Source organism: Zea mays, chromosome 5 (genome assembly GCF_902167145.1).
Source record: "Zea mays cultivar B73 chromosome 5, Zm-B73-REFERENCE-NAM-5.0, whole genome shotgun sequence".
Classification (NCBI taxonomy): Eukaryota; Viridiplantae; Streptophyta; class Magnoliopsida; order Poales; family Poaceae; genus Zea; species Zea mays.
Genome location: NC_050100.1, coordinates 94951060 through 94961031, shown reverse-complemented (window position 1 = coordinate 94961031; position 9972 = coordinate 94951060).

The following is a 9972-nucleotide window of genomic DNA, read 5'->3' as shown; positions in this document are numbered from 1 at the left end:
AGCTTCCTTTGTCGTCGTTCTGACTGGAGCTGTGAGTCGACCTGACATGCCTCGGGTGGATTCTTCCTCCGAAGCCCCTGGTCATCTCAAAGAATCTGTAAGCTTCCTCCCTTCTTTGGCGGAAGACATTGTCAGCCCGAATGTACTCATCCATCTTTTGAAGCAGCTTCTCCAGAGTTTGTGGGGGCTTCCTGGCGAAGTACTGAGTCGTAGGTCCTGGCCGAAGACCCTTAATCATGGCCTCAATGACAATTTCATTGGGCACTATGGGCCCTTGTGCCCTCAGTCGCAAGAACCTTCGGACATACGCCTGAAGGTATTCCTCATGGTCTTGCGTGCACTGGAACACGGCCTGAGTTGTGACTGGCTTCGTCTGTAAGCCTTGGAAACTGGTGACCAGCATGTCCTTGAGCTTCTGCCACGACGTGATTGTCCCCGGCCAAAGGGAAGAATACCATGTCTAGGCCACGTTCCGGACTGCCATGACGAAGGACTTAGCCATGACAGCTGCATTGCCTCCATATGAGGATATTGTTGCCTCATAGCTCATCAGAAATTGTTTTGGGTCTGAGTGCCCATCGTACATGGGTAGTTGGGGTGGCTTTAGGATTGTGGCCATGGGATAGCCTGCAATTCATCCATATTCGTTGAATAAGCCTTCCTGACGAAGCTCCTTGTGTTGGGGCCTTCGGTCTTGGTCATCTTGAGCAAGATGACGCACTTCTTCAGTAGCTTCGTCGATGTTCCTTTGAAGATCGGCCAGCCGAGCCATCTTCTCCTTTTTCCTTTGTACTTGTTGATGGATGATTTCCATGTCCCTGATCTCTTGGTCCAACTCCTCCTCCTGGAGTGTTGGACTAGTGGCCTTTCTCTTCTGGCTTCGAGCCTCTCGGAGAGAAAGAGTCTCCTGGTTTGTGTCCAGTGGCTGCAGCGCAGCAGCCCCTAGCCCTGAATCTTTCTTCGGCGGCATGACGAAGGTCAGGGCTTGCCAAAGGTGGTCGAATGAGTTTACCGAAGGTGGGCGCCAATGTTGGTCATTTGTTCTCAAATGCTATGAGTTAAGAACAAGACAACACAAATGTTAAAGGTTAATGCCCTTCGTCCTTCAAAGCATTATTTCCCTTAGGATATAATGATCTTCAGACGAAGGTTGTGAAGGACATACCTTCATCATCGCGGTATATGTTAATAAAAGAAGAAGCATATGAAATATAAGAGACAACATGAACAATCATATAACATTATTAATTCATCTTTATTATATTATCATGGAAGAACAGAAACAATATTGAATTACATTTGTACCTTCGTCTTGATAGAAGATGAAAGTACAAGCGTGACGCACAAGCGAGTACAAGTCAGCGTGAACAGTACGGGGGTACTGTTCATCTATTTATAGGCACAGAGCGCAGCCTATGTAAATTTACATTCATGCCCTTCACATTTACTATTGACTTATGGACAACCCAACGGGGGCTAGATAGTCTTTTCCCCTTTAAGTCGGTTCCTTTTCCACCATTAAGCCGAAGCTCCCTTGCGCGTAGCTTCGGAGCAACATCAACCTTCGTCACGACCATGCTTTTCACATCGTGTATGCTTTTAACCTGAGTCCGAAGGTACCTGCTCATATGTTACACTTGGAAAACATTGTTAAATCATGTTTTTGAGGACCTTCGGAAGGCGAAGGCCCCCAACACTTATCTATAAGACAGGAAATAGAGTCATTACAATCAGTTAAATCTTTAACCTTACAAACTAAGCTAGCATTTTCACTTCTAAGGCTAGAAATTGAATCGTGGCAAATGCTAAGCTCTTTAGATAGTGTCGGGGACCATAATTAGGGGTACCCTCAAGGCTCCTAATTCTCAGTTGGTAACCCCCATCAGCATAAAGCTGCAAAGGCCTGATGGGTGCGACTAAGTCAGGGATCAGTCCATTCGAGCGACTCGATCACGCCTCGCCCGAGCCTAGCCTCGGACAAGGGCAGCCGACCCCGGAGGATTTCCGTCTCGCCCGAGGCCCCCCTCCAACAGCGAATATATTTCTGGCTCGCCCGAGGCCCTGCCTTCGCTAAGAAGCAACTCTGACCAAATCACCGCACCAACCGACCAAATCGCAGGAGCATTTAATGCAAAGGTGGCCTGACACCTTTATCCTGACGCGCGCCCCCCAGCCGGCAGAGCCAAAGTGACCGCCGTCACTTCGCCGCTCCACTGACCGGCCTGACAGAAGGACAGCACCGCCTGCGCCACTCCGACTGCGGTGCCACTTGACAGAGTGAGACTGACAGGCAGTCAGGCCCGGCCGAAGGCACCATAGGAAGCTCCGCTTCGCCCGACCCAGGGCTCGGACTCGGGCTAAGTCCCGGAAGATGGCGAACTCCGCTCCGCCCGACCCAGGGCTCGGACTCGGGCTAAGTCCCGGAAGACGACGAACTCCGCTCCGCCCGACCTAGGGCTCGGACTCGGGCTAAGTCCCGGAAGACGGCGAACTCCACTCCGCCCGACCCAGAGCTCAGACTCGGGCTAAGTCCCGGAAGACGACGAACTCCGCTCCGCCCGACCCAGGGCTCGGACTCGAGCTAAGTCCCGGAAGACGGCGAACTCCGCTCTGCCCGACCCAGGGCTCGGACTCGGGCTCAGCCCCAGAAGACGACGAACTCCGCTTCGCCCGACCCCAGGGCTCGGACTCCGCCCTGGCCTCAGCCGACGGCCTCCGCCTCGCCCGACCCAGGGGCTCGGACTCGACCTCGGCCACGGAAGACAGACTCGACCTCGGCTTCGGAGGAGCTTCCACATCGCCCAACCTAGGGCGCAGGCCAGCCACGTCGACAGGAGGCGCCATCATCGCCCTACCCCGAGCTGACTCGGGCCGCAGGAAATCGGCGTCCCATCTGGCTCGCTCCGCCAGATAGGCAATGATGGCGCCCCCCATACTCTGTGACGACGGTGGCTCTCGGCCCCCTTACGGAAGCAGGAGGACGTCAGCAAGGACTCAACCGCTCCGACAGCTGTCCCTCCGCCAGGCTCCATCGCTCCTCCGACGGCCACGACATCACACTAGCTGGGTGCCAACATCTCTCCGGCTGCCACAACGGCATGTACTTAGGGCGCTAGCTCTCCTCCGCTAGACACGTAGCACTCTGCTACACCCCCCATTGTACACCTGGATCCCCTCCTTACGCCTATAAAAGGAAGGACCAGGGCCCTCTTAGAGGAGGTTGGCCGCGCGGGGACGAGGACGAGACAGGTGCTCGCTTGGGGCCGCTCGCTCCCTCTCCCGCGTGGACGCATGTAACCCCCTACTGCAAGCGCACCCGACCTGGGCGCGGGACGAACACGAAGGCCGCGGGATTCCCACCTCTCTCACGCCGGTCTCCGGCCGCCTCGCTCTCCCCCCTTCGTGCTCGCCCTCGCGCTCGACCCATCTGGGCTGGGGCACGCGGCGACATTCACTCGTCGGCCCAGGGACCCCTCGGTCTCGAAACGCCGACAGTTGGCGCGCCAGGTAGGGGCCTGCTGCGTGTTGACGAACAGCTTCCCGTCAAGCTCCAGATGGGCAGTCTCCAGCAACCTCTCCAACCCGGGACGGTGCTCCGTTTTGGGAGTCTTGAGTTCATGTCCCTCGACGGCAGCTACGACATGATACTCCTTCCACCGCCGCGCGACAACGACAATGGCGGCCGACAGCCCGCCCGCCGGCGGCGGAATCGACGACGTCTTCCCCTCGTGGTGGAAGAACAACCTTCGAGCTCATCCTGCCCTTTCCCCCGCCGACGGAGGGGAAGGCAGGGCGACCAAGGCCAAGCAGGAGGCAGCGCCTCGTCGACTGTCGAGCGAGTCGACAGTCCCGGCACCCCAACGAGGGGCGCACCGGGTATCGACTTCGCGCTTGAGACGAAGATGAGCGCCGTCTCCCCGCGACAAGCCAATCCCGAGCAAGCGGACGACGCCAGCGCGCTCGCGGAGAGCTTGCTGGATGTCACCCTCGTACCTGAGACGACGGTGCAGTCAGTCCCCGACGTGACTTTATCGCCGCTCGTCGACCAAGAGGTACCGACCGATTCTCATCCCACGTCATTTGGATTCAGCCTCAACCCGCCTAGCGACCGTGCTTTGGCGGGCGAACTCGTAGAGGCAAGTCCAAACCCTCTGGGGTTTCGCATGCGGTCGCCTTGGGACTGGCTGACGGACGTCTCGACCTACGGGCCCTCTGGGTCCGAGGAAGACGACGAGCCCAGCATCTGTTGGGATTTCTCTGGACTTGGCAACCCCAGTGCCACGCGGGACTTCATGACCGCATGTGACTACTGCCTCTCCGACTGTTCCGACGGTAGCCGCAGCCTCGGCGACGAGGGCTGCGGCCCAAGCCGCGAATGTTTCCACGTCGATCTAGGGGGTCCCTCCGAAGGCAATCATCTCGGCATGCCGGAGGACGATGACCTCCCTAGGCCGGCGCCCCGCATTGACATCCCACGGGAGCTAGCTGTGGTCCCCGTTCAGGCGGGGGGCCATGACCCACAGCTTGAGCAAATCCGCGGGGTGCAAGCCAGCCTCGACGAGGGAGCTGGAGCGCTTGAGCCGATCCGCCGGGACGTCGGGCAGGCATGGGCGGGCCAACCCCCGGCCGGAAAAATACGTCATCCGCCCCAGGGCTTCCAGCACCGCGTCGCCAACGACGTCAGGGACAGGCCGCCACCCGCATCTAGTGGGGTCGGCCAGAACCTGGCTGCAGCAGCGATGCTTCTCCGCGTGATGCCGGAGCCATCAACCACCGAGGGCCGGCGAACCCAGGGGGAACTCAAGAATCTCCTGGAAGGCGCCGTGGTCTGACGGGCCGAGAGCTCTGCCTCCCGAAGGCAGGGATACCCCTCGGAACCTCATGCCGCGACTTCCCGGTTCATGCGGGAAGCCTCGGTCTACACCGGACGCACGCGCAACACCGCGCCTGCGGCCCCAGGCCGCCTCGGCAACGAGCACCATCACCGCGACCGTCGGGCCCACCTCGACGAGAGGGTGCGCCGAGGCTACCACCCCAGGCGTGGGGGACGCTACGACAGCGGGGAGGATCGGAGTCCCTCGCCCGAACCGCCCGGTCCGCAGGCCTTCAGCCGGGCCATCCGACGGGCACCGTTCCTGACCCGGTTCCGACCCCCGACTACTATCACAAAGTACTCGGGGGAGACGAGACCGGAACTGTGGCTCGCGGACTACCGTCTGGCCTGCCAACTGGGTGGAACGAACGATGACAACCTCATCATCCGCAACCTCCCCCTGTTCCTCTCCGACACCGCTCGCGCCTGGTTGGAGCACCTGCCTCCGGGGCAGATCTCCAACTGGGACGACCTAGTTCAAGCCTTCGCCGGCAATTTCCAGGGCACGTACGTGCGCCCCGGGAATTCCTGGGATCTCCGAAGCTGCCGACAGCAGCCGGGAGAGTCCCTGCGGGATTACATCCGGCGATTCTCGAAGCAGCGCACCGAGCTGCCCAACATCACCGACTCGGATGTCATCGGCGCGTTCCTCGCCGGCACCACCTGCCGCGACCTGGTGAGCAAGTTGGGTTGCAAGACCCCCACCAGGGCGAGCGAGCTGATGGACATCGCCACCAAGTTCGCCTCCGGCCAGGAGGCGGTCGAGGCCATCTTCAGAAAGGACAAGCAGCCCCAGGGCCGCCCGTCGGAAGATGCTCCTGAGGCGTCAACTCAGCGCGGTGCCAAGAAGAAAGGCAAGAAGAAGTCGCAACCGAAACGCGACGCCGCCGACGCGGACCTTGTCACCGCCGCCGAGTACAAGAACCCTCGGAAACCCCCCGGAGGTGCCAACCTCTTCGATAAGATGCTCAAGGAGCCGTGCCCCTATCACCAGGGGCCCGTCAAGCACACCCTTGAGGAGTGCGTCATGCTTCGGCGCCACTTCCACAGGGTCGGGCCACCCACGGAGGGTGGCAGGGCCCGCGACGACGACAAGAAGGAAGGTCACCAAGCAGGAGAGTTCCCCGAGGTCCGCGACTGCTTCATGATCTACGATGGGCAAGCGGCGAATGCCTCGGCTCGGCACCGCAAGCAAGAGCGCCGGGAGGTCTGTGCGGTGAAGGTGGCGGCGCCAGTCTACCTAGACTGGTCCGACAAGCCCATCACCTTCGACCAAGACGACCACCCTGACCATGTGCCGAGCCCGGGGAAATACCCGCTCGTCGTCGACCCCGTCATCGGCGACGTCAGGCTCACCAAGGTCCTCATGGACGGAGGCAGCAGCCTCAACATCATCTACGCCGAGACCCTCGGGCTCCTGCGTGTCGATCTGTCCTCCGTCCGAGCAGGCGCTGCGCCCTTCCATGGGATCATTCCTGGGAAGCGCGTCCAGCCCCTCGGACAACTTGACCTCCCCGTCTGCTTCGGAACGCCCTCCAACTTCCGAAGGGAAACCCTGACGTTCGAGGTGGTCGGGTTCCGAGGAACCTACCACGCGGTACTGGGAAGGCCATGCTACGCGAAGTTCATGGCCGTCCCCAACTACACCTACCTGAAGCTCAAGATGCCGGGCCCCAACGGGGTCATCACCGTCGGTCCCACGTACAGGCACGCGTTCGAATGCGACGTGGAGTGTGTGGAGTACGCCGAGGCCCTCGCCGAGTCCGAGGCCCTCATCGCCGACCTGGAAAGCCTCTCCAAGGAGGTGCCAGACATGAAACATCATGCCGGCAACTTCGAGCCAGTGGAGACGGTTAAGGCCGTCCCCCTCGACCCCAGCGGCGACGCCTCCAAGCAGATCCGGATCGGCTCCGGGCTCGATCCCAAATAGGAAGCAGTGCTCGTCGACTTCCTCCGCGCAAACGCCGACGTCTTCGCGTGGAGTCCCTCGGACATGCCCGGCATACCGAGGGATGTCGCCGAGCACTCGCTGGATATTCGAGCCGAAGCCCGACCCGTCAAGCAGCCTCTGCGCCGATTCGACGAGGAGAAGCGCAGAGCGATAGGCGAGGAGATCCACAAGCTAATGGCGGCAGGGTTCATCAAAGAGGTATTCCATCCCGAATGGCTTGCCAACCCTGTGCTTGTGAGAAAGAAAGGGGGGAAATGGCGGATGTGTGTAGACTACACTGGTGTCAACAAAGCATGTCCGAAGGTTCCCTACCCTCTGCCTCGCATCGATCAAATCGTGGATTCCACTGCTGGGAGCGAAACCCTGTCTTTCCTCGATGCCTACTCAGGGTATCATCAAATCAGGATGAAAGAGTCCGACCAGCTCGCGACTTCTTTCATCACGCCCTTCGGCATGTACTGCTATGTCACCATGTCGTTCGGCTTGAGGAATGCGGGCGCGACGTACCAGCTGTGCATGAACCCTGTGTTCGGCGAACACATCGGTCGTATGGTCGAGGCCTACGTCGATGACATCGTAGTCAAGACGAGGAAAGCTTCCGACCTCCTTTCCGACCTTGAAGTGACATTCCGATGCCTCAAGGCGAAAGGCGTCAAGCTCAATCCCGAGAAGTGTGTCTTCGGGGTGCCCCGCGGCATGCTCTTGGGGTTCATCGTCTCCGAGCGGGGCATCGAAGCCAACCCGGAGAAGATCGCAGCCATCACCAGCATGGGGCCCATCAAGGACTTGAAAGGCATACAGAGGGTCATGGGATGTCTCGCGGCTCTAAGCCGTTTCATCTCACGCCTCAGCGAAAGAGGTCTACCTCTGTACCGCCTCTTAAGGAAGGCCGAGTGCTTCAGTTGGACCCCCGAGGCCGAGGAAGCTCTCGGGAACTTGAAGGCGCTCCTCACAAAGGCGCCCATCTTGGTGCCTCCGGCTGCCGGAGAAGCCCTCTTGGTCTACGTCCCCGTGACCACTCAGGTGGTTAGCGCCGCGATTGTGGTCGAGAGGTAAGAAGAGGGGCAAGCATTGCCCGTTCAGAGGCCAGTTTACTTCGTCAGCGAGGTACTGTCCGAAACCAAGGTCCGCTACCCACAAGTTCAGAAGCTGTTGTATGCGGTGACCCTGACACGGCGGAAGTTGCGACACTACTTCGAGTCTCATCCGGTAACTGTGGTGTCATCCTTCCCCCTGGGGGAGATCATCCAGTGCCGAGAGGCCTCGGGTAGGATTGCAAAGTGGGCGGTGGAAATCATGGGCGAGACAATCTCGTTCGCCCCTCGGAAGGCCATCAAGTCCCAGGTTTTGGCGGACTTCATGGCCAAATGGGTCGACACCCAATTACCGACGGCTCCGATCCAACCGGAGCTCTGGACCATGTTTTTCGACGGGTCGTTGATGAAGACGGGGGCCGGCGCAGGCCTGCTCTTCATCTCGCCCCTCGGAAAACACCTATGCTATGTGCTACGCCTCCATTTCCCAGCGTCCAACAATGTGGCTGAGTACGAGGCTCTGGTCAACAGGTTGCGGATCGCCATCGAGCTAGGGGTCCGGCGCCTGGACGCCCGCGGTGACTCGCAGCTCGTCATCGACCAAGTCATGAAGAACTCCCACTGTCGCGACCCGAAGATGGAGGCCTACTGCGATGAGGTTCGGCGCTTGGAGGACAAGTTCTACGGGCTCGAGCTCAACCACATCGCTCGGCGCTACAACGAGACTGCGGACAAGCTGGCTAAAATAGCCTCGGGGCGAACAACGGTTCCCTCGGACGTCTTCTCCCGGGATCTGCATCAACCCTCCGTCAAGATCGACGACACGCCCGAGCCTGAGGCGCCCTCGGCCCAGTTCGAGGCACCCTCGGCTCGGCCCGAGGCGTCCTTGGTTCAGCCCGAGGTACCCTCGGCCCCCGAGGGTGAGGCGCTGCGCGTCGAGGGGGAGCGAAGCGGGGCCACACCTGATCGAAACTGGCAGGCCCCGTACCTGCAATATCTCCACCAAGGAGAGCTACCCCTCGACCGAGCCGAGGCTCGGCGGGTGGCGCGGCGCGCCAAGTCGTTCGTCCTGCTGGGCGATGAGAAGGAGCTCTACCACCGCAGCTCCTCAGGCATCCTCCAGCGATGCATCTCCGTCACCGAAGGTCAGGAACTCCTGCGAGAGATACACTCGGGGGCTTGCGGCCATCACGCAGCGCCTCGAGCCCTTGTCGGGAATGCTTTCCGACAAGGCTTCTACTGGCCGACGGTGGTGGCCGACGCCACTAGAATTGTCCGCACCTGCGAAGGGTGTCAATTTTATGCGAAGCAGACCCACCTGCCCGCTCAGGCTCTGCAGACGATACCCATCACCTGGCCCTTTGCTGTGTGGGGTCTGGACCTCGTCGGCCCCTTGCAGAAGGCGCCCGGGGGCTACACGCACCTACTGGTCGCCATTGACAAATTCTCCAAGTGGATCGAGGTCCGACCTCTGAACAGCATCAGGTTCGAGTAGGCGGTGGCGTTCTTCACCAACATCATCCATCGCTTCGGGGTCCCAAACTCCATCATCGCCGACAACGGCACCCAGTTCACCGGCAGAAAGTTCTTGGACTTCTGCGAGGATCACCACATCCGGGTGGACTGGGCCGCCGTGGCTCATCCCATGTCAAATGGGCAAGTAGAGTGTGCCAACGGCATGATTCTACAAGGGCTCAAGCCTCGGATCTACAACGACCTCAACAAGTTCGGCAAGCGATGGATGAAGGAACTCCCCTCGGTGGTCTGGAGCCTGAGGACAACGCCGAGCCGAGCCACGGGTTTCACGCCGTTCTTCCTAGTCTACGGGGCCGAGGCCGTCTTGCCCACAGACCTGGAATACGGCTCCCCGAGGACGAGGGCCTACAGCGATCAAAGCAACCAAGCTAGCCGAGAAGACTCGCTGGACCTGCTGGAGGAGGCTCGGGACAAGGCCTTGCTACACTCGGCGAGGTACCAGCAGTCCCTGTGACGCTACCACGCCCGAGGGGTCCAGTCCCGAGACCTCCAGGTGGGCGACCTGGTGCTTCGGCTGCGACAAGACGCCCGAGGGAGGCCACAAGCTCACGCCCCCCTGGGAGGGACCGTTCGTCATC